The 23,724-nt window shown below is 32.3% G+C and overlaps 1 protein-coding gene across 2 annotated transcripts in view; it reads left to right on the top strand.

The window, feature by feature from the left end:
• LOC130897368 (ribosomal protein S6 kinase alpha-5-like) overlaps positions 1-23,724 on the top strand; it is a 183,608-nt gene that overhangs the window by 86,657 nt on the left and 73,227 nt on the right. The gene's annotated exons all lie outside the window — the stretch shown is intronic.

Here is a 23,724-nt window from a genome sequence, read left to right as displayed (position 1 = left end):
ATTATAACCCGACTGGAGCCGGCCTCACGGTCTATGACGTGGACATATGAACAATTTTAATATTCCATTATATATTTTCGTTATACGAATGACTCTATTTTCTACTGTATCAAGGTAATTTTTTCCATACTACAATATCGTCTATTTTTTTTAAAATAGTTATTCTGGAATGCTGTTTCCAGAAAAAATTCATTTCTTCAGTTCAGGGTAATCTCGAACGGTGACAAGAACTTTGTCTACTGTCGGAAATTCTTTTCTTAAGAAGAACGCATATACTTTCATTCGAAACCTTTTTTCAAATGATTTTCTATTTGAAATTTTGGTTTTCTTGGAGATTTAGGTGCTGTTTGAAAGTCGCCACATTTCTCTCCTTTAACAATTTTGTAAATCGTAGATTTCCCAAAACCAAACGTACTGATTTTACTGTAGAAAAAACCTGAAAGAAAGCGGATATTCGGTGAAATTTGTCGGAAATAGATTTTTGGAATTCAAATATAACAAAATTTTCATTGACAAGTAGGTACTTTAGGTCTCATGATACGGCTATGTAATTTTTAATGCACAGTGCTTTTTACCAGTCCAAACCTTTTTCTATTGTTCTGTACAGCTTATGATTATAAAAAAATAATAAAAGTCCGAAAATTGGTTAGTTCAAGCCTTATTCTGTTTTATAAATTTCAATGTAGCTATAACAACATTTAGTTTTTTTCCAAGATAAATGTTCTATGTAAAAAATAAATTTTTGTTACAATGTTACGTTTGTAAAAAATGTATTCCCTATACGTTGTTCTGTGGGTTGTTTCGTTTAATATTTTATTATGTTTATTCGTTTAGTATGAAAGGCATTCACATGACGATTGTAACTTACAAAAAGGTCATGATCAGCACAAACGGTATCTTAATTGAAATTCCTTACGTTTTTGGTAGTCATTGTACGTGCTTAAATGCCGTTGAATATTTTTGGCTAACCGTTAAAAAATCGAGGTCACTAGTATAAATCTTCATGTATTAGCAGGTAAATCGTTTTTTTACAAAAAAAACTATAACAGTACAGAAATTAATTAAATCGGTAAATATTTAGTATCAACCTGAGAGGTCCTCGTGCTTCGATGTAATAATATGCAGATTGTTGCTTCAGTTAGAACTCAAGAGACTTAAGATAATTCACATCTTGTATAAAAGATAAATTTACCGTGTTGTACCTACAGAAGCGTGAAGGGTGTGCTGCAAAAGAGTCACATCTAAAAGAAGAGAGTTTTGTCATCCAGACGTTGAAATCAACGTTGAGGATGCTAAAAGTAAAAAAAAATTCCAACGACCAAACATTCTCGTAATCAAATACATCCTTTTTATCATTATTTAAATCAAAACGCAAAATCAAAACTGATTCTAAAGAATGGAAACAACTTTCTCTCATACGAATTAATCGCAACGTTATCAGAATTTCAATATTTCAACCATTAACAACTTGATGAACCGTATTATTACGCTCAACAACATCTCATTGCTTTAAGACTCTTATAAATTAATTGGATGTATTATATTGTTATCCTCGGTGTTTTTTCATTCCTTGGTATATTTTGCAATGAAGTGTAGTTTAGTTTATTGTATTTTTTATTAGCCATAAAACAAAAACAGTATCGTGTGGTGCAACATTCGTTTGCAATTGTTCCAGATAAATTCATGAACATACGCTGTAACATCACTTTTAATATAAAGAGAAACAATGATATATCAACAGTGGATTTTTTTTCTCAAATACATCGCCCTCAAATACATATGAAAAGTGGACAAACTTATCCATTCAAATAAGCTGGAAATTCAGGAAAAACGGACGATCAAGACCTTAAAAATAGAACAATGACTTTGTTTCTGTTTGTCTACTCACGCATTACTTGTCAGATTCATCTCCATAAGACTTCCTACCCTTCCCTAACATGATAAAGCAGCTAAAATAGGAACATTTTGACATTTCTCACATTGAAAGTGCCTCGGAAGAGCAGATGAAAGCCATTCATTCCAAAAGAATCTTTCCGGTGACAGATTCACTGTTGGGATTAATACTTTGCTAGTCAAGAGTAGCATTTTCAGTTTGTTGGTGTGGTGTGGTTGGCAACTTCAGAAGTTGCTGAATCAGAATCAGTCGCAGCAACAAGCAACTTCTTAAGATGTCAATCGTAAGCGTTGGCGGAACGTCAGGTAGTAATATTTGTTTTCGACGAGGGTTTAATAGCTCAAGAAAAATTGAACCAATGGACGACGTCAGTTTAATGGATATTAAATTACATCGTATAACTAGGAACAAAAAAATATTTGAAGAAAAATCAAATTTGTTCATTAGAGAGAGGCACTCTATTAAGTGAGGATGGTAAGTTCCGCAACTTAAATGAGAATCTGAATTCTCGTTAAACTATTTTCTGAAAAATGCAAAAATTTCTAAACGCCCTGAAAAGTATCTAATATGGCTCAGTTGTTCCAAAGATCATTTGGATACCGCGTTTGATCACAATCGACCACAAACTCAATCGTTTGACTACTTCCCAGGAGTATTTGGTTAATCAACATATTTTTTCTGAACTTCTCCCGGAGTTATTTTATGATTATAACTCGCAGCGTGCTCGGCAATACCCCATTTTTTGGTCCGAACTTATTTTGTACTATTTAAAACCAGTAATAAAAGGGTGTCTTAGTCTTAGTCTTGCCAACATATTTCCTGTCACAATCATTACAGCTAATTTCATAGATACATTGAAGTATGTAGGGCAGACTTAGAGTCCCATTAATGTACGGTTTAAAGAGCACATACCTCATTTGAAATATGCCGAGCACTCTGCCAGTCATAATTAGGAAATGAATAATGTGAAATTATTTAAAAATGTGTCCAATGATAAATTGTTGAAAGGATTGAAATTGTTGAATGTCAAATAGGGACAAAGGGATTATTACTTTCAGCCCTCTCTATAGTTTAATTGTTAAAGAATAAATGTGAAATTTCCCGCCCAGGAAGTTTTCTCCCTGGAATAAAATTCGCGGATGTGAATTGTCCACATTAAAAAATTAACAACTCTCTGCCCAAGAGGGGATGGGCATTGTTCACAAAGTCCGGACAATTTAATTAATTCATTAGTTTTTATCACATTACCTACTCACATGGGACACTTTTCAAACTTTCAGGTCATTTTGAATATTGCCCTATTAAATCGCTTATCATATCAACATATGTTTATAAAAAAGTTAAAAGTTGGAAAAAAATGGAGAATAACCAATTCAAAATATTATAATATGTACGACTTATTAAAAAACACAACATCCAGAACAGTTATACGAACATCTCGTTTAATGTAATGAAAATTGACCGGTTTTGGAAAGTAGTTGAGTGGTCCATGCCAAAATCGCAAGAAAGTGTTTAAAAACGTGTAATTTATATCGTGTTACGTCATTTTACGTTCTGTTACATTTTTATTTAGAATAAAAACAAATGAATACGAAATTTAACAGGCATCCTTAGATGAATTGTCGCGATTTAATAGTGAAAGTGGACGATATTCTGAAAACTTTCATAATTTATACTTGTCTAAAAAACACTTTCTCTCTTCTAACCAGAATTCCAAATTCTTTCACGTTGACTTAATTTCACAGAAACAATTAATTCATATCATAATGAATACTCAGTAATGTTTGTATATTGTGATAAGAAATGATCCATTATGGTGTAATTAGAGCAATACTAACTCAATTTAATTTTAATTACATAATTACACTCAACAAACTGTTTAAGCTACCTCTACACCAACATTCACAACTACAGCGTGTGACACGAGTTTCGATAACGAAGTTATCGTCTTCAGAAACTAAACGAAAACTGTACTATTTAAAACTAACTTGAAAAATAACTAAAATTGTGAAAAATGAATTAACCTCCCATCTCATTAAATTCTTGTAATATCACAAGGTTCCCAAAAGACAGTGATTCTTCATAGTTCGTGAACATTTTTCTAAAATATACTTCATATTTCGACAAATTAGACCATATAGCGTGGACGAAAATAAATAATAAATATATGAAGCATGAATACAATGAAAAAACATAGTTCTTTGACATTAACGCAAATGAAATATTAATAAAAGTTTTCTTACGTCCTTCGACATAATCGCCTTCTATACCTATGCACTGTTAAGTTTTTCTTATGACCAGGAAACTTTTCCAAATCCAAAGATACTTTCACAAGGCTGAAACTTTTTCTATGAGTTTTTTGCCTATTGCAAACTTTTCGTTTAAAAAAATGTATCTTCACAAATCTTGTTTCTGAGTATATTTTCAATATATGAATGAAGTCTATGAAGCGGTAATACAGAGAAAGATCATCTGATAATGAAGTTTGGTGAATAGTTGTTGAATATTAAAGTAGAATAATGATTAATGCAATCCAAACTATATCTATGCGCCACTGATTCCGCTTTATTTGCACTGGAAAGTTTAGAAATGTTCTTTTCAAATAAAGTTCAAAATCCTCACCGCGTTCCGTTGAAAAAACACGAATAATATCAGTTTTCCATTTAAAGCGAGTTTAATTTGTGGTAATAGGAAAATGCATCACTTTTTTTCCAGTAAAGTTTTGACGATATTGACTGTGTGAAGACGAGTTTTGTTGTGAACAAAAATCTTATTATACGTACCTTACATGTTTGTAGATACGTTATTACATTATTTCTGTTTAGATTGAAGCCGGGGATTTATTCATCTTAAAGTAGAGTATCGTTAATTAATGGATCAGTTGGTAAATTCTGCTTATGTTTAGTTCAGATATTGATATACCGATACTCTTTCTAAGACGTTTTATTTCCATTTGATTCATCTATTATTATAACTTTCGTCTTCTTTATGTTAATCGTCATTTTATTTTTACGCATTCCTGCTTTTCTTTTTTGAGTTATCAATCAATGTTGTCTTCTTCTTTTTCTTCTTATTCATTTTTAAGATCTCATGATCTGTTAGCTTTGTATCTGTATCAGTTCCTGGGAGGTGGACTGCCAGCTGTCTATCCATCTCTTAGGTGGTCGTCCGGGCTCTCTTTTCCCTATTGGTTTCCTTTCAAGTGATGTCAGTGTTCCTGATTCGATCTACTCTTGTTTTTCCCACTATAGTCCTGAGCGTTTTCATTTCGGCTATCCGAAGCATGCTTTTCGTATTGTTTATTATCTATGTGGTTTCTATAGCGTATGTCATGATCGGCCTGATACGAATCTAATAGATTCTGATCTTGCTACCCTTCCGCATGTATTTTTTCGCCCATATTATCTGCCTTAAGCAGCCCGATATGGCAGTCGCTTTGTTGATCTGGCTTCTTAGGCCCTCCACTGGATCGTGATAACTCGACAGGTCCATACCCAAGTATTTGAATTGTAAGACTTGTTCGATGATTTTGTCCTGAACTACCAGCTTACATCGTAAGGGCTATTTATCAAAGGTTATGCTTTTCTACATATAATAAATTACTGAGTCCAAATGGTTCCAAATTTTATAGCCTCTTATAATGTTTGGCTGTATTTCCAACCAAAATAAAAATGGGCTAAAATTGTTTCTTATATTTTTCCTTTTTTTTTTCCGATGCTAAATTAAGAAACAATTTGAAAGTATTGACGTGGTTATATGGTTCACTCTATAGTTTATTAGCTAGCGAATAAATGTGGGATTCGAGGTGGGTCAAATTTCAGTTTACCTTCAGTTTCTGAAGACGATAACTTAATTATCGACACCTGCGTCTGATAGTGTAACTGTGAGTGTTGGTGTAGTGATAGCATCAAACAATATGTTCAATAGTTAGAAACAATTTTAGTAGATTTATGATTGTCTGTACAGAGTAGCTATGAAAAAGAGAAGTTTGCTTTGAAATGGTACTTTGGTTGCTGCTGAAACACTGCTTTTTCATGGCAGACAGAACGCTGCAACCAAAGTTATTTTCACATCATTGACTAGTTCGTTAAATTCAAAAGCACAATAGCACGATAAAGCGTAAAATTTTAAAGTTTATCTCCTTTATTAAAATGAAGTAGATTGTTATTAAATTCAGGACCAATATTGGTAATTCTTATCATTACACGCATATACTGTGATAAAATTTACGCATTCGATCATATACGTTAAGGTATGACATGCAGTCTTATTTTTTAACTCATAAACTCTAGTTAATTTGAAACTTACGTAAAATGTTAATCATTTAAATAAAACGTGATCATTTTTGTTTATCAGCTCCTGCAACCTATCTAATTATAAACGGTTAAAAATATAGGACATTGTTTAACATCTCTAATTTGTTGTTTGTTACTGAATAATCTTTGAAAATATTAATAATCACGCCACATGTTTCATCAGCATTTTTTTAGAAAAGTTTATTTTCATTTATAGTTTCAAAGTGAGAGTAACGCAACTTGTTTTTGAACTTTGGCATATGATGGAATTAGAAAGCGTAGAATGAATACTTTATGTTTGATACATCCTCCTTAAAGTTTTGAGTGAAAAAAAAAACATGCAATGTCTCAGCTCAGTATTTGTATTCGGAATATAAGAGAAATGGGTTTTGAATAGTTAACTCTAGGCTGTCGAGATGGAATGAAGAAAAATGGAGAAGTAGGTGCCTAAAAAATGCTTGCATACGTTCGAAACGGAGCCATTACAATCATAAGTGACTTCTCACTGTTATTATGATAACCCAGTTCAACAATGAATTGTTACGTATTAAATTAATATAGTACGTTTTATGAGACGCCACAACGCTGATGATTAGCACCTATTTATGCTATGAAGCCATTTTCAGGTATTTTAATAACACGACCGAAACACTGCACAATTATTGCTTTCTAAACGAGAATATAAAAGGAATACGGGCTCCCAAAAACACACCCAGATATTGTTAGGGCTTGTTATGGACAAATCCTTGAACTGGGAGTTACATATTGCCGCCTCATCAAAAAAATTAAGTTCCTCATGTTTTGCGCTGAGATCAGTTCCCAAAGAACTGAACTTAATCGTCTCCTTAACAGTTTATTATACCGTTATTAAGTCGTATCTCTGATATGCCCTTCCCTTCTGGGGTACGTGTGGTGCCGATTCAATTTTAGCGAATCTTCAAACTACAAAAGAGAGCTGTTGGATATTTACTACGACTAAATAGAAGAGCTCACTGCAAGGACTTCTTTAAAAGATTAAAGATCCTTATTCATCTTTAAATCCGTTTGCCTTCTCCAATTTCAGAAAGATTGTTGCCCGGCTATCCACTTAGTAACGCGGAGCACGACATTTATCTACCTACACTACGTTCAGAATTAATTAAAGGCTCAATGTTTTACAATGCAAAAAAATGCACAATCACTTGCTAATTGACATCAAATCGATATCATTTTTTCCCGCATTTCGCAATCATTTGAGGGCATATTTACTGGAAAGTGCCTTCTACTCTGGAAACGACTTCTAATAATAATATTTAACTCCGGGCATGCTACTTTAATTTAATTCTGCTATGGACTTCAATTTCTTATTTCTTAGACCTTTTGATATATTAATGCATCTAAATGTTCTTGATTTTAGGTCTCTTCTGTTTTAAAATTCTTCTAAAAGTCTTTATCAAAATATTTTGATAAAGACCAAAAATTATTAAAAAAATTAACTTTAAAACAAAAGAGACCTAAAATCAAGAACATTTAGATGCACTAATTATTACCCATTACTATTACCTATAAATTCGTTACTAATTGTGGTTTCCTTCTGTATATTGAAATTTTATTTTATTTGTATCTTTATTTAGTTATTTTTATATTTGTTTTTTAGTTTTTGCAACCATTTTTTGACAATAAATAAAACAATTTCTCTGTCTCTTTCTCTCTATTGTTCAAACAGCTTCTGATGTTTTTAATAATTTGTTAACAAGTACGTGAAGACAAAAATATGAAATTGTATACAGTAACTTCTTGGACTGGAGAAGGCAAGCCAAGGAGAATTATTTTTCTCGAAATACTTTATTAAATGATATTGAAGAGTTGAAAAGAAGAAAATCAAATTCATCCACACTATGGTCTTAGAAATGTTATTCACATATCATAATACGTAAAACGTGTGCATTTATGAATCTATATCCGAAAAATATGGTCCTAAACGGTAGAAAACAATGACTGAAAGAACTTAATACTTTCTAAAAGATGTATTTTTGGTTATTCAGTCTGCTTTAATTACAAATTCATGACAAGTAAGATGTTAATAAGGCCCATTTAATAAAATTATCCTTTGCTAAAATCAAAGTTGCTAGATATTTTACAGAAACAGAAAAAATTTACTAAATTTACAAAAAAAAACTACGACCATGTACGGACCAGACACGTTTTCCAAATTTCCAAAATGCGAATGTACAAAACAGCCCCGTGAGAATAAATAAATTTGGCACCATGCTTTGGGAACTTTTCTCCATCAACATGGATAATTTGCTTTTATGGAAGTTCCAAATATCCATTCTGTTTCAATTTTTTATTAATCCAGAAATTAAGTTTCCTAAAATTACCATTCAAACGTTAACCTTTTAAGAAATTTGAGGTCACACAGGATTGTTCAATTTCTGGGAATTAATCTATCGGTGAACGGATTATGTTTACAACGAATCGAAAAAATATTTTTGAAAAAAAAATATATTTTTCATGACATTTCACGTCAAGATTTGCTAATCGTTTTTTTAATGAAATTCTAAGCAGCTCTAGAGCTGCGACTCGTCGCTCTTATTTTAATACTGATTGATTTCGATTTCAATAAGTATAATACTCGAAATCCATTGAAAAGTTTATGGCAACATCCTATTGAAATGTGCGATGGTATATTGGAAGTAGGATTGGCTACCAGTACTTTATGATAACCATAAATTCTTTATTTTGCATCTAATCAATAACAAATGTCGAGAAAAAAGATACAGAACGTCCCTGAATTTGGTAAGAAATGAATTACTTATTTACTTAAATTTAAATATAGACATGAAAATAAATACTATGTAGTTTCCTTACTTATAAAAACAAATGTGCTTCAATTGCAATAAAAAAAGGTGGCAACCCCAAATGTAAATAAGTTCACATTGAAATTCCTATGCTCTGTAATAAATTCCAACATTTTATATTATGTTGTTGTAATATTGAGTAATAGGAGGCAACCTTTCATATACTTTCATTAGATATATCAAACAATCGAGAGTCTAGCATAGTCGCTTTAACTAACATCACTTTCACTTCAAAGTTTTGTAAATACATCGCGAAACTCGAAAATAGGGTCAAGTTTAAAAATGAAACATAGTTGCGTTCATTTGATCTAATCTAATTTGTGACCCACTGATCTAGATCAGAAAAAAATGGCGTATACATATTTCTTAAGCTGCACCACGACAATTAGAACAAAATTTATGAAATACTAAGAATAGTCGAACTCTAGTTAAGAACTCAAAATAAAATTCCTATTCAGTGTATTACTTAAATAAAAGAAATTTCAGTTTCTGTATAAAATATTTAAAAACGGCAGTATGATTGTGGCCATTCTCTATAAGCAATATAGTAGATGTTCTTCGATTTTGAATGTTGGTAATGAAGAAAAACAAAATTTGTATTGTTTAATTTTTATAATACATAATAATGATGCTCAAACTTTTTATTACTTTACCAAGAAAATGGTCCGTGTTGAAATGATTTTATTTGAAATAACGCCGTCAAAAATAATCCAGTGGACGAAAAAATTATAATTTTTAAGATCAATACAAGGATTGTAAGGCGGATAACCCATCGATTTGATGTTTTGACTGTTGAAAAACATCTTTGACCGATTCGTGATGGAGAATGATGCGTCTTCTGCTATTGGTTTTCTGATTCAGAATTGACCGTTCTAAGTTACTCTAATGGAACGGTGGCGACATGTCCAGTTATTCCGAAAAAACAGGCGACTATTGCGTTATTGAATGTATGAGAGTGCATAAAGTTTTCTGGAACAACTGCCGATTTTGGTCGACCTTCACTAAATTCATCCTGTAGCGAAGTACGACCACAATTGACTTCGTAAAATCAATGAAACACGTTGGCTCGAGATGGTGCTTCATCAGCACACTGCTGCTGCTGGTTTAATCCACGTCGAAAGTAATAGAAAAATGGTAAAATTTTCTGATAGCAATGTCTGATTGACATATTCACATCAAAACTTAAGTAGCAACCCTCGTATTGAAAACTGTTTTCAAGAAAATTCGTTCCAAAATAATGAACAGAAAGTGATTCGTTATCAAGTTTTAAGTTTTCTCCAACTTTGGTGTTTCAAATTTTCGTGGATGTTTTAAAATAATTGGTGACACAATAGAATATTCATCTCATGAAAAAGTACTAAATAATTATATAATAAGTTGTTAACAATAATTATAGAATAAAAAGTGTACTCTAACGGAAATTTTCCCTTGCGGTCATATTCAATGTATATTTCAAAAGCTATATAATCGTTCCTTGTCTCATAAAATTTATTTTTGTACAATTATCAGCTAGTATAATTATAAAAAAACAATTTCCAAATTAGGCTTAAACAAACAAACCAACCCGTCCATCCGTAGATATGATTCTATGACCCGATTACTTTCTAAAGTTTCCTAACGTCAGTGAACGTGATCCGGATTACTTTCCGAATATTCAGATCATATCGAGTTAACCAAATAATAGTTTTCGGAAACTTCTATTGACTAACATTTCCGTTTCAAGTAATGGGGGTTCATTAAGATTAAAGTATAAAGACTAGAAAATTGAATTTGCCCTCGTATATTTTCAATTTACTACCTAGAACTCAAGTTAACATTTTTCGGTTTCGGAAAACTGGAACTGGTTATCTGAATTGCCTACATTCTCAATTGTAATGTGTTTGGGTTTGTGAAGTTTCAATTCAACCGGGTTGATTTTGAATAACTCTAATATAGGATTTGTATCCCTACAGAGAGTACTCGCGATTTCATAGGATTTTTTATCATTTTTTCATGAAATAAAACTATACATTTATATCTTCAATATTGGGAAGCAGTTTAAATATTTCAATTATTATCAACGGCAATCTATTTTAAATGAAGCAAATATTTGTTTTATTATTTTTAGATCCTCTGTATTCAACCTTGGTTAGAGTATTAACAGGTAGCGGTGTAGTTAAAGCAAATATTGAGATTTTTTTGGCAAAGCATTGCTTATATGTCAAGGGTCTGCCGGATTAAGTTTTTAACATTTCGCGTTTATTTTTGTATAGATAATTGACCTCGTTCTCATCGCCGAGCCAACTCAGTTTTATTTTTATGTACTCAGTTGTATTCAATTTACTGGAACAGCTGAAAGGGAATTCGCATTTTCGATAGAATATATTGAGTATTAAAAAAAATTATCAAGTATAATTTTGATGACTGATGATTGATTTATCGATTTTATTCATAATTTCTACCTAATACTTCAAAACTATTCAACTTTTGCCGGAATCGTGGGTATCGTGCAACCTAATCAATTATTTTGAATAAATGCTTCTGGCTACAACCAGAAGCAAGCTCTATCCTAAATTATATGTAAGAAAGGAAATATTTTCAATTATCAAATCACCCCGAGGTGATATTTACTTAATTTACATAATGAAGACACCTCGGAACTAAGACTTCAATATAATAACCAACTTTCATTCTGATTAAACGTGGAAGTTCGAATTTGAAGCCTTTTCTGGTGGAAGGGAATGATGGGCTCCGATTTCGGGAGGGTTTGATGTAGAAAAGAGGTTTCCTTTGTTGATGTCAATGCTAGCGATCGGTAAGAAGCTTATTGTTGGAAAATCTTTGAGCACCGAGCTATTTTTTCAAGTCTGGGTACAAAAAATAATCCGAAAGGTCTAAAACTTTAGTTCATTAATTTTAACCATTACAATAACGGATGTGTGAGCTTGGTGCATTACCTTGACGAAATAACTCTTCCTATTTATCCAAACACGGTCGTTTTTGCTCGATTTCTTAGCTCAAACGTTATAAGTTCGCATAAAACTCGTAGTTGATAGTTTTTCCTCCTCCTCTTAAGTCAGGCCAGGTATTTCTGAGACCATCTTTGGTTACATATAACATAAGGAAATTATGTGAATAGTTGAGAAGGTATGGTAGGCGAAACCCATTGAAAAGAGGAAAAGAGGACATTCAAAACTAAGATGCGGGTTTAATGATAGCCAGTATAGTGCATAATAGAAAAACTTGTGCTAGCAGTTCATAGTGTATCGCTTTAATAAATGTTGTTATACCAAAACAAGATAATATTTCGCATTAATTAATATAAAACGTTCTACTTAAAAAAATCAACGACTCCAAATTGGTGACATCATCACTGTGTTTATCGAAAATATTTTTTTATTAAAAAAAATATAAAACTGATGCATACCATTATGTCTGCCTAATGTATAACCATTTAATTATCACTATTTAGACGATTTCTCTTTTCATTACGACTATAATAAAATAATAAAATTCATCACGTGGAATCAGTCTTCTATCTAGAATATTACTTTGTGAAGGTCAGTAGCGAACTTAGTAAAGGTCACAAACATTTTCGCATCAAATATTCTTATAGGTATGCGGATTATTTGTGGAATTGCTGTTGAGAGGGTTTTTCTTGAATATCAAGGAAACACGCGTCAAAGGAATACACAAAAAACGGGAAATTGCAAAAAATGGCTCGGATAAATCAGTTGTTTATTATCAATTTTTATTTGCGTGCGTATTATCAGTAGAATAATTTAATGTTTCGAGTGTATCTAAAAATTTGTATTGTTTCTAAAAATATAATTACGATTAGGTATCTACAATTTCATTGAATTAAAAATAATAATCTGGTGGAGTTGAAAGGGATACTTTAGCACTTTCACTGTCGCTAGTATTTATTTTAAAATAATTATTAATCAAATTCGACATTTAAATCGATTACTAAAAGTATATTGAATTCAGAATTAGTTCCGGGTTTCTATCGTTTGATTTAGTGCTCTCATGATTTTATTAGTCAATTACAATACTTGTTATGTTTTGTTCAGGTGCGACGACTACCATGCAACTGTGTCGCTTTTGTGAAATGTACTTGATTTTGATTGGATTACAGGATTTAAAAATAGTCGTTTTTGATTGGTTGAGAAAATTTTATCGGTACTAATGGAAGCCAAGCGCACAAAAAATAATAAAAAAGGTTTCCCGACCATTCTAGAAGCATAAATTTGTTAAGCTCAGTGTTAAAAATTCACCAAAATCATAGCGATGAGATTCCAGTGTCTGAAGAACAACGGGGGCTCAAACACAACAAAATCAATAGAGTTCACAAGCCCATGTTTGTATATTATGTTGATTTAATCAAAGCCTTTGTGATCAAGTACGCTTGAAGATCGTATAAGAAGAATATAAATCATATACGTAGTGCGATGCATGAGCTCTTAACTTTTCAATATATTCTCCCTTAATTTCCAAAAACTTTTCAGAACTTCTGACTAAAGCATCTATGCCATACATATGATGCATCGTTAGAGTAAAAATTTTCGTGCATAGCCTGTTAAATATTTTACCCTTCAAATTCCTTCAGCTTTGCGAATCAAAAATAGTCGGACGGGGCCAAATGAGGGCTATATGGTGGGTATTAAAGCAAGTCAGTGTGGACCAGAGCATTGTCATAAATCAAGCGCACACCTCGGCCTTAGTAATTTACAGTAACATGCCGCGTTGACGGTTGTATTTGATTCTTTAGAGTCAAGCAAAATAATACCCTCGCAGTCCCAAAATATTGTATCGTTTCGGCTACCTTTGATTTTTTTAGCACGGGTTCATCTTTCCGATGCCACTTCAAGAAATTCAAGGATCCCTTGAACGCTTGTTTTGGAAATACCGGTCCGTGCTGCAATTTCTCTTATTTTTAGGCTCCGGTCACTTAACCTAACCATTTCTTCCACTAATTTAATGTTTTCAGGAGTAGTCACCGTCACAAGACCTTCCGCACCTGGGTCATCTTCTAATGATTCTCCTCCCCGGCGAAATAACTTAGACCAATTTTTAATTCTTGAAATGATAGACACAAGTGTTGACGTTCGCATCGTCTTCGTTTCTTAATAGTTTACCTGGACACACTACACATCATTTATACACTATATTAACCAACGATCATGAAATTACCTCTGGCTACTTTGTTGATGAGGTTACGTGAACTTCTTTGTATGTATGTATCTTATACTCTCCGACCCAAAGGATCTATCGTTTCCTTTTCTTACTGCAACACTAGGACGCTCAGTGTTCACAGTGATCTATTAATTGTGGAATGTGGAATACTTCCAAAGATCCTCATCTTCTATTTCTGACGCTCCCAGGTGAAGTGCTCTGGAGTTCTTTCACTTTAAGAGAATGTGGATAGAAGTTTCGTCTTCTACGTAGCGAAATATTTACACTGTATTCTCTACTAAACTTAGTGTCTTCAGGTCTCCATTGAGGTGGCAATGATCTGACAGGACTCCTGGTATTCGTTCTGGTTTTTTCTTGTCTTCATTCTTTTCAAGTGTTTTCTCTATTGTCCTAGAGTTAATTCACAGGTCCTACAAAAACTCCGTCGTTCTTGTGTAAACTTGTTCTTTGATGTCACACATGATACATGTCGAACGCTATTGCAGAAACGCGGTATTTAAAATTTGAGCTTCAACATTGATTCTCATTGATTACACAGTAGATCTACAGGAGATATCAAAGATGTATGATTTTTAATAAAAAATTAGAACTATTTCTAAAATAGTCTGTTGTATTTTCTCGAAGAAAAGATCGATTTTTGGCTGGGTTATGATTTTATTAAGGATTTTGTAATATTCTGATAATCAATACAATTGTTTCACTTTTCAATTAAATGAATATTCATTTGATATTACATTGTATCGTGAAATAATTATATTATAAACGAATTCATATCATACCGTAATTTCATATCAATCAACCACATTTTATTCTCATAGTTGATTTTATGTTAATACCTTTCAAGGACTTCTGCAAATCGACGTATTTATTTCCATTTGATTTATGTAAGGATGAAACCCAAAAAAGGACAATCGAAGTCATCATGAAGGTTGATATATAGTATTCCCATACAAGACGCTCTACTGAAATCTGCCTGTATCATACCTTAAATGTAAATAAACTTGTCATTCGATGCGTAATAGAAAGTAATAGATTTCGAAACAAAACTGAAACTGGGAATATGCAATTAATTATAAGGAGAATATTTTGAAGCAAAAAAGAAACATTTTATGTTAAGGTTAACGAACCTGCGAAAGTAACAAGTTCAAAAATTGATAAAAACATTGCATTTGAGAACAACTAAATTTAAACATTTTCATCGTACACCAAATTTTGAAAGAAGATATATGCGAAATATTTGTACCAAAATAGTACCGAAAAATCACACAAATACAAAGACGGCATTAGATGAAACTTGCTTAGAATATTATATACAACCAATAATCCTGATTTGAGTACTTTTGAGCGACCTTCTCCTCTCCCGAACTTGAAACATATCATTTTGGTAGTCAACCAAACGGTCCCATATACAGGGAAAAATCTATTCTGTCGGGACAAAGCACCGTATCAGAAATCGATAAACATGTTGATCAATGATTTGAATTTTCGTATCTACCATATTTTCGGCTCCTCAGCAACTACTGAGTGTTTTTATATCTCAAAAATGCTCCAAAGACAGAAACTCGAAATAAACTATCTTGTTTAATAGAACGCAATATTGCTAATAAATTTTGTTTTGGTTAGTAGATCGGGAGACTGATTGTATTGTATGTATACATTCAATACAATCAATATTATTTTTGTTACAAGCTTCACCTTTAGTTTTATACCATGTGTAGATTTCTTCTATTACATTATTTGCAGTTTCATCCACAGAAATAATATTAAAAATAGAGAGAGAGAGGGAGAGAGCGAGCGAGCGAAATATAGAAGCTTATTCGAGTGGGCCCGAACTGCTGATAGAGAGAAAAAGAACATCGGTATACCATTGTCTCTCTCTCTACTGTATTCTCAATCGATAGCCATCGAAGTTTCTTGTGACGGAAACATAAAAAATTAGGATTTAAGTAACAAGAGTGGTAAACCGTTGCTCTTCCTCTCTTGCCCATTTTCTCTATCTTCAATATCAACTCTATGGCCTATCTCTAATATTAACTAATATATCGAACTAGTACTCAACTCAACTGATCAACAATAATGAAAATCGTTTTTTAATTTTGATACTCAAATTAATTCAAATCTTTTGTTTTCGGTTAGATCCGAATGCAAATTGAAATAATGCTTAATCCAAATATTTTTTTGCTTTTCAGTGGTAGACATTTTGATATTTTAAAGTATGAATTAGTTTTGAATACAAACGATTTTTATTATTTCTGATACTTTTAAGATTAATATGAAACTGTTGAAATGAGTTGTTGTCCCCCTATTTGTCTGGGCTTTCTTCTAACTATTCATGTTATGTTTCCTGTCAATTTACTTATCCGCAACCTCAAGGAGTAGAGGTTTTTTTCTATCAAACTGAGCGATATTTCTCGAATATCTATTTATTTGGATAGATAATAATTCTAAACAAAAATTACTGATCTTCATAGAGCTATTATCACGAACTCGTTCACAACATGGACCGTTTATTCAGTCCTGTTTGGTTATGATGGAAGAGTTTTAAGTTTGGCAGAGGCGGCGGTTCTCGGAAACCTTCGATATTGTTTTTCAACATGTTTTTATTTACAGGGCGATTTGTTCATATTGTTTTTAGAAACAATTTCTAGGAAGGCCTTATTATTTGTTTGTTCACTTTCTAGAATGGAATTATCGAGAAATCCTTTTTTGGTATAAATACTCCCTTGTTTATCAGCGAATAAGTTAGTAAATAATTGAATGTCATAGTGAAGATGAATTTAAATAAATTATATACGTTAGTGAATAATTAAATGAAGTAAAGGAAAAATTTTCGCCATTAATCACTACATTGGTGGAATCCTGGTGGATAAACCATCTTAATGAATAGTTCAACAATCACAATATCTGAAGCGCGTTTCTATTAACAACTTATACTCTTCAGAGAGCCAAGGTAAGCAGTTAACAGTATCTTGAGGGTGAATATAACTTGTTTATGGATGTACTAGAATCCTATCCCTTCTAATAATACTAATTACGTGAAGCTTGAAGGTGTTTTATATAGTTTTGGTTCTATTTCACCAATTATTTTTAGGTTTCGAGAAGAAATTGTTAGAATGAATAGATTCAAAATTGTTTTATTCTCAAAAAATAATGTAGACATCGAAACTTGTTCGATAAAAATGTTCATGAATTTATCTCACCCGTACAGATCATATTATATTCTCATTCATGCATTTTCGTATCTATTTTTAGAATGGAATTCATAATCGTGTCATCGCCGAGTACCGCCATTTCGAAATAAATGAAAGTTGATAGATAATATTTTCTTAATTATTAAAACGGCCAATGTATTTTTAGCCTTACACTAATTACTCTAACAATAGTAAGTACAAGTATGAATCTACTCCAAGTTGAACACACATGTCTCTTCTTTTTATAAATAGTAGGTGGAGGTCTTCCTGTCCAGAGCAGTACGTATTAATGGGGTTATTGTTTTCTCTCGGTCCACTAAAAAATCATATACTAAGTCTTCATTTCGTTTAAATTTATACATACGTTTATATAAACTAGGATGGTTCCAGAAGTACTTGACCCAACAAAGAAAACATTGGCCGACTGGAGCATTAAAATGAAAATTTGATAAAGGATCACAGATTTTATATGTTTATATGACATCCATATAGATGGCGAGTCATGGATATACACATATGATTCCAAAATAAAAATACAACAGGAATTTCTGGAACCGTTTGGTTATCGAAACGCGCATCAAACAGTGTAACTATGAGTGTTGGTGTAGTGGTGGTGTAAACAAAAATTGTTCGCGGAATAAGCACTTCGTAGCAAATGGTTCCCTGTTTCTTTGGCATCATCGGTAAAGTAGCAACGGTGGCATTATGTAACGGAAAATAGTCATTAGTTAATAGCAGATTGTTTACTACCAGAAATGATTTCATACATTCGGAAAACGTCGAGAAGGAGAGGAATAATTCTTCATTATGACTTTGCGAGCCAAACGTTGGTGTGCCATACATCATACAGCCCTGATTTGGTACTCAGTCACTCCTTTTTTTTCTCACACATCAGAAACTAACTGCGGAGTTCTAATACCAGAGGCCGCTATAAGATTCAAAACGCATGTTGTGGAGCCGGAGTGGAAAAAATTCATTTGAAATAAGTTTCTATAAGTGAATCTTATAGAAATAAAAAAAAAACTAGTTTATGGCGGGCAGGTCAAGATGACATAAAAGTTATTGAAAAGACATCTAATAAATCTAATACCTACAAAAAAAGCTGTTATTAAGTATTAAAAATTCTGACTCTTCCTTCCCTATTTACCTTTGCACGGCTATCCACTTAGTAACGCGGAGCACGACCTTTACTTACCTAATCCAAAATTAGTTAAGGGCTCAATATTTTACAATGCAAAAAATGCACAATCACTTGCCAATTGAAATCAAATCGATATCATCTTTTCCAGCATTCCTCAATAATTTGAGGGCATATTCACTGGAAAGTGCCTTAATTATGGACATGCTGCATATTGGTTTAATTTTTGCTATGGACTAATATAATTATTAACAATTACTATTAACTATAATTTTGTTATTCTTGATGGGTTTCTTCTGTGTATTGAAATTTTATTTTATTTTTATCTTTATTTAGTTATTTTTATGTTTGTTCTTTAGGTTTTTCAAGCTTTTGTCTACAAATTGTTACAATTTTTTGACAATAAAGCATTTCTCTCTCTTTCTCTCTAAATTTACGTGGATGGATTATATGGATTAAAACCGAATTAAACAACGAATTCGCTAAAGTAATACTCCTCTTAAAAATCATTTTGATCCACCTATGAGTATTCTGAAACGAGTGGGTTGATTAGTTGATAAAAAAAGTCCGCAATAATTAACCATTCGAAGTGGCGCAGAGCGAATTATTAATCTCCATCATACCATACATGAGAATTTCAAAATTTAAATAGAAACTAATAGAAAGAGAAACGAATTGGAAGTGGAAAATTAACAAATAATCACGAGAGACAAGAACAGGAAAATAATCTAATATAATGTATAACGTCATGTAAAACATTTTGAAGAAACCCTTTTTCAACTAGCGAATTAGTAAATTTTCCGATAATACTATTTTGGCAAAGAACATTGTAATAGTGGTTACTTTGGTAACTTAACGAAATATTATTCATATCTTGAAGCATTCTTAGGTACGAACATCCTACTTCTCGTAAAATTGGACAATTTTTTCTCGGATTGTACATACGATTCGCTATTTCATATAATATGTAATACGGTGTGCGATGCAAATCCCACATAATGAAATTAGACAAATTGTCTAATGTTTATAACTAAAGAATTAAATGATACAGTTGGAAAACTGCACCGTAATTGATATAAGACGCCCATGGCAGATGTTTACAAAACAAATTCAACAACAAAAAACGCATATACTTGCATTCTTAAAGAAAATACTCGGTAGAATATTAGAAACTAAATATGAATAAAAAATTTAAATTGCCTGTTGTTATGTATGCATAGATAAAAAAAGCAAAATGATTTTCCATAACCTGTATTCAAATGTCAATTTGCTATGTTTTAGAAAATGAATCTTAATTTTTTTAGTTATTGATTCGAAAAGTGCAAACAATATTTTCTGCATGCGACGTTAAATTAGACAACACGTGGAATTCAATCAACACTTTTTGCACGAGTTGCATACATAATTTTTTCTAAGCTCAAAATTGAGAAAATATTTCATCTACGGCACTAAATGTAGAAAATTAAACTTACAACTTGTGCTTTTTTCACTTTTAATATTTCTTAGTGAATTATTTTTCAATCGGATCTCTAGATTTGTTTATTCTCTAAATGTAATTGGCATATGTACATTCTCAATTTTACAGGGTGAAATTTTTACTTTGTAACTGAGTTTTCTATACTGAATACACTGTTTACACTACCACTCACAATTACAATGTTTGACGCGTGTTTTTATAACCAAGTTATCGTCTTCAGAAACTGGTGTAGGTTGGTGTAGTGGTAGTATAAACAGTGTGTTCGGTATAAATATCAGCAACGGTTCCAAAAATATTATACCCCATGTTTGATGAAAAAATTACGATTTTTGCCAGTTTTTGGCGTTTTTACGATAAATATTGAGTCTACTTCTTCTTCTATGTCTCCCAATTTTTGAAGTACATCGCGACGGCATGCCCCTGCGATTCCAAATATAACCTTAACCTACAAGAAGCAGTTTAACAAATATTATTCTTTTCACAAAAATGTAAATCAGTTCCCTGTTAATTATGTGACTTATTCGGTCGAATCCTATAGTTTTGTTTCACGAATGCCATTAATTTCTTGTAATTTTTAGTATAAATAATTTGTTATGAAACAAAAAACTCACCATTGAGTACTTATTAGATTTTTTTGAAAAAGACAAAAACAATTTTCGGAAAATTTACTACTTTTTGAAAGCACCACTCTTCAAAACGATCACATCTGATTTAATTTTTTCAATTTTTTTCGTAATCCAGTAAGTATGTAATGAATACGATTAAAAATCATAAATATGCGATGGTTAAAGAATGTAATACAATCTCAAATAAAACAGATTAAATATTTGGCGTCGATTTGAATGTTTATGTTTATCATAATTACAAAATTTTAGAGTCAAATGACAGATAAATGCAAAACAACTTTTGCTACTCAGTAAGGTTCAATATAGTTTTTTTGCATGAATTTAAGATGTATGTATGGCATTTTTCAACTACCAATATGGGCTGCTATTTATATTATCAATCGAGACTTTACCTTCTTTAAAACATTTTGCGTACGATGGCAAAATCTATGGTCTATACTACCCTAATAAAAAATTAGGTAACAATACAGCCTAGGTCTCAGTAGAAGGGGAATCAACTTATAGTGAGGGGTCAGACTCTGGAGTTTAGTCAGTGGAATAATTTTTAATATCAATGATGGAATGCATCAAGCGATCAAGTTCTTCATTTTGGTACATTAGAGATTCAATTTTAACTCTTTGGAGTGGAGTGTGGTGTTAAAAGTAGTGGGTTTGTGCTCGAAAATATACTAAAGTGGTTTTTCATTTTTCCGTGGAAGCGGATTTCCTATCTGAGGCGCGTTTCTATAATCTTCCGAGACCGGAAGTAAACTGTTCATCTATAGTTCTCCATCTACAAAAGGCTCTATAGGTATACGATATTTACATATACACAAATCAAGCCCATAAGTCTCGGATTATTTTTTGGTCCCAGAATGGTTCGGTATTCAAAGATTTTCTTACAAGAAGAGATATCGGCAGCTAATGACTATTTTGAGGACCTTGACGACACTTATTATAACACCGTTGGAAAAAGTGTATAGAGCTTAAAGGAAATTACGTTTTTTCTTCTTTAACTGGCTCTACGGTCCTTTGAAAACCAGAGCCTTCTTAACAATCGACTGCTAATCCTTTCAGTCCTGAGCATGGTGCCACTAACGTCGAACCCCTAGCTGGATCAGGTCCTCCTCAACGTCGTCCAATCAGCAAAGGCGCGGTCTTCCTCTCAGTCGCCGTCCTCCGGGAAATTTTCTTTGTTGGGACCATTCATGAAGGTTTGGGTTTGTTCTAAGCTATATGACTGGATCCAAGCCTCTTTTTCCCTTCTTTTCCATTTAGGATATTCCTTTCTTCGTTTTCGAATAAGAGATTTCTACTGCACGATTGAGTAATTCGCATTTGACTAGTTTTAGTTTGTCGAGGCTCGTATAATCGTCTAACATAATTGTAATGTCGTTTTCTATTTTTTTCATTTGTTAAAAGTTGCTTACATTGTAATAAATCTAAATTTAAACGAATTTAGATAAAATTGCTCGGATCTCGTACGTTTTGTTTATTTTTAGCGAGGCCGTATTAGCGATATTGCTTCGCAAGGTTAGTTGTTGTTTGTGCTATTTAATCATGTTTATACATACAATAATTTTACAATGTTTGCGATTAATCTAAAAATGTTTCTTCTTTTCTACGGGAAATTGTCAGTAAAATAAATACAGAAGTTTAACGATGAATTGAAACAAAAATTGAGATGAAGCGTTACGATAACGATCAGAAAAATTTATTAGTTTATTGGGAGTTTTTCAAATATTTTGACTGAGACAAAAAGAATAATATGAAAAGATACTTGACTCTATCAATGACATTAGAAATAAAGCATCCAGAAATCAGCAAATTTGCAAATAAAAAGTTGAGAATACGCGATAAGGAGGATTGTAACAAAATAGTACAGTCATATTAGACCAAAAACGGAACATACTGCATAAGCTCACTTTTTGTATGATCATTTATTTTAGCTTTACAAATGTTGCGAACATTACATGTTTTTTGAAAATATCTCATTTCATCTGTGTCATGGAAGTTAGAGAGAATAAACCTTATACGTGAAACCGTTTTTGAGATAAAGGGCGCAGAATGTAGAGCGATCAGCCGTACAATCATGGCAATGGTAAATCCTAAATCTCAATCTATTATATACTTTATTATATACTTTAATAACATTTTTTCATTCATTTATTTATATCAAACAATTATCTAATTCCACTTACTTTTGACATTATAATCAAGCGGTCTTGAAAAGCCTGAAGCTATTGAGTGCACGTCCAAGTTAGGGTAGGATTATTAACCAACTCCAGAAGCACTAAGTTCTAGCTAATAGGAACAAAGTAACCCCATCAAGGGCCAGGTAAAGAGAAAGTAGACATCCTTGCCAAAAAGGATAATACCTCAATATTTTGTGTAAGAGACGTATGTGGCTTGATCAGATGATGTTCTACTGGACAAACATTCCTGGCTTAAAACAATCCAATATTAGCTACGAGTAACGAAATGTTCAGAAATGACATTAGAGTTGTGGTTGATCTACTGGCACGTCCAATACAACCAAAAATACCACCTTAAGACGATAAACATGGCAGAGAGCGACAACTGCAATTTGTGCGAGCTTCTATAGAGACGACAGAGCATCATTTACTCTACGATTGGTAATTTGAGCAAAAGGCTTAGGTTACTCAAAGGAGTAGTGCTAAAACCTTGGAAAGTGGGACGAAAACCCTCAGAAAAATAGCTTCCTTTGAGAAAAGTCTACGTATTTTAGAGGCGGCTGGGAAACCAAAACAACTCCACAAACAATCTCATTTAATCTAACTTACGTTTGACTTAAAAACTCATTACAACGGATATCTAACTAAATATGTTTTATTTTCATTAATATTTCATATTTAACCTATTTCTAATGAAGGATAATTGTTTAATTTTATTCTCTACAACTTTCATAATAAATACAATCGCGATAGGATGACATTTGTAATGCTATAATAAAGGCCGAGCTTATTCAGTTAGATTCCGAGGTGAAATCTTCAAATGAGTAGATTAGAGATCCATTTTGGCAGTAATATTTACAATAATGACAATAATATTTATAATTACTTTGAACCTTACTTGACTCCTTCAATAC

The sequence above is a fragment of the Diorhabda carinulata genome, chromosome 8 (genome assembly GCF_026250575.1).
Source record: "Diorhabda carinulata isolate Delta chromosome 8, icDioCari1.1, whole genome shotgun sequence".
Classification (NCBI taxonomy): domain Eukaryota; kingdom Metazoa; phylum Arthropoda; class Insecta; order Coleoptera; family Chrysomelidae; genus Diorhabda; species Diorhabda carinulata.
Note: the sequence above shows the minus strand (reverse complement) of the source record. Positions and strands in the feature narration are given on the sequence as shown.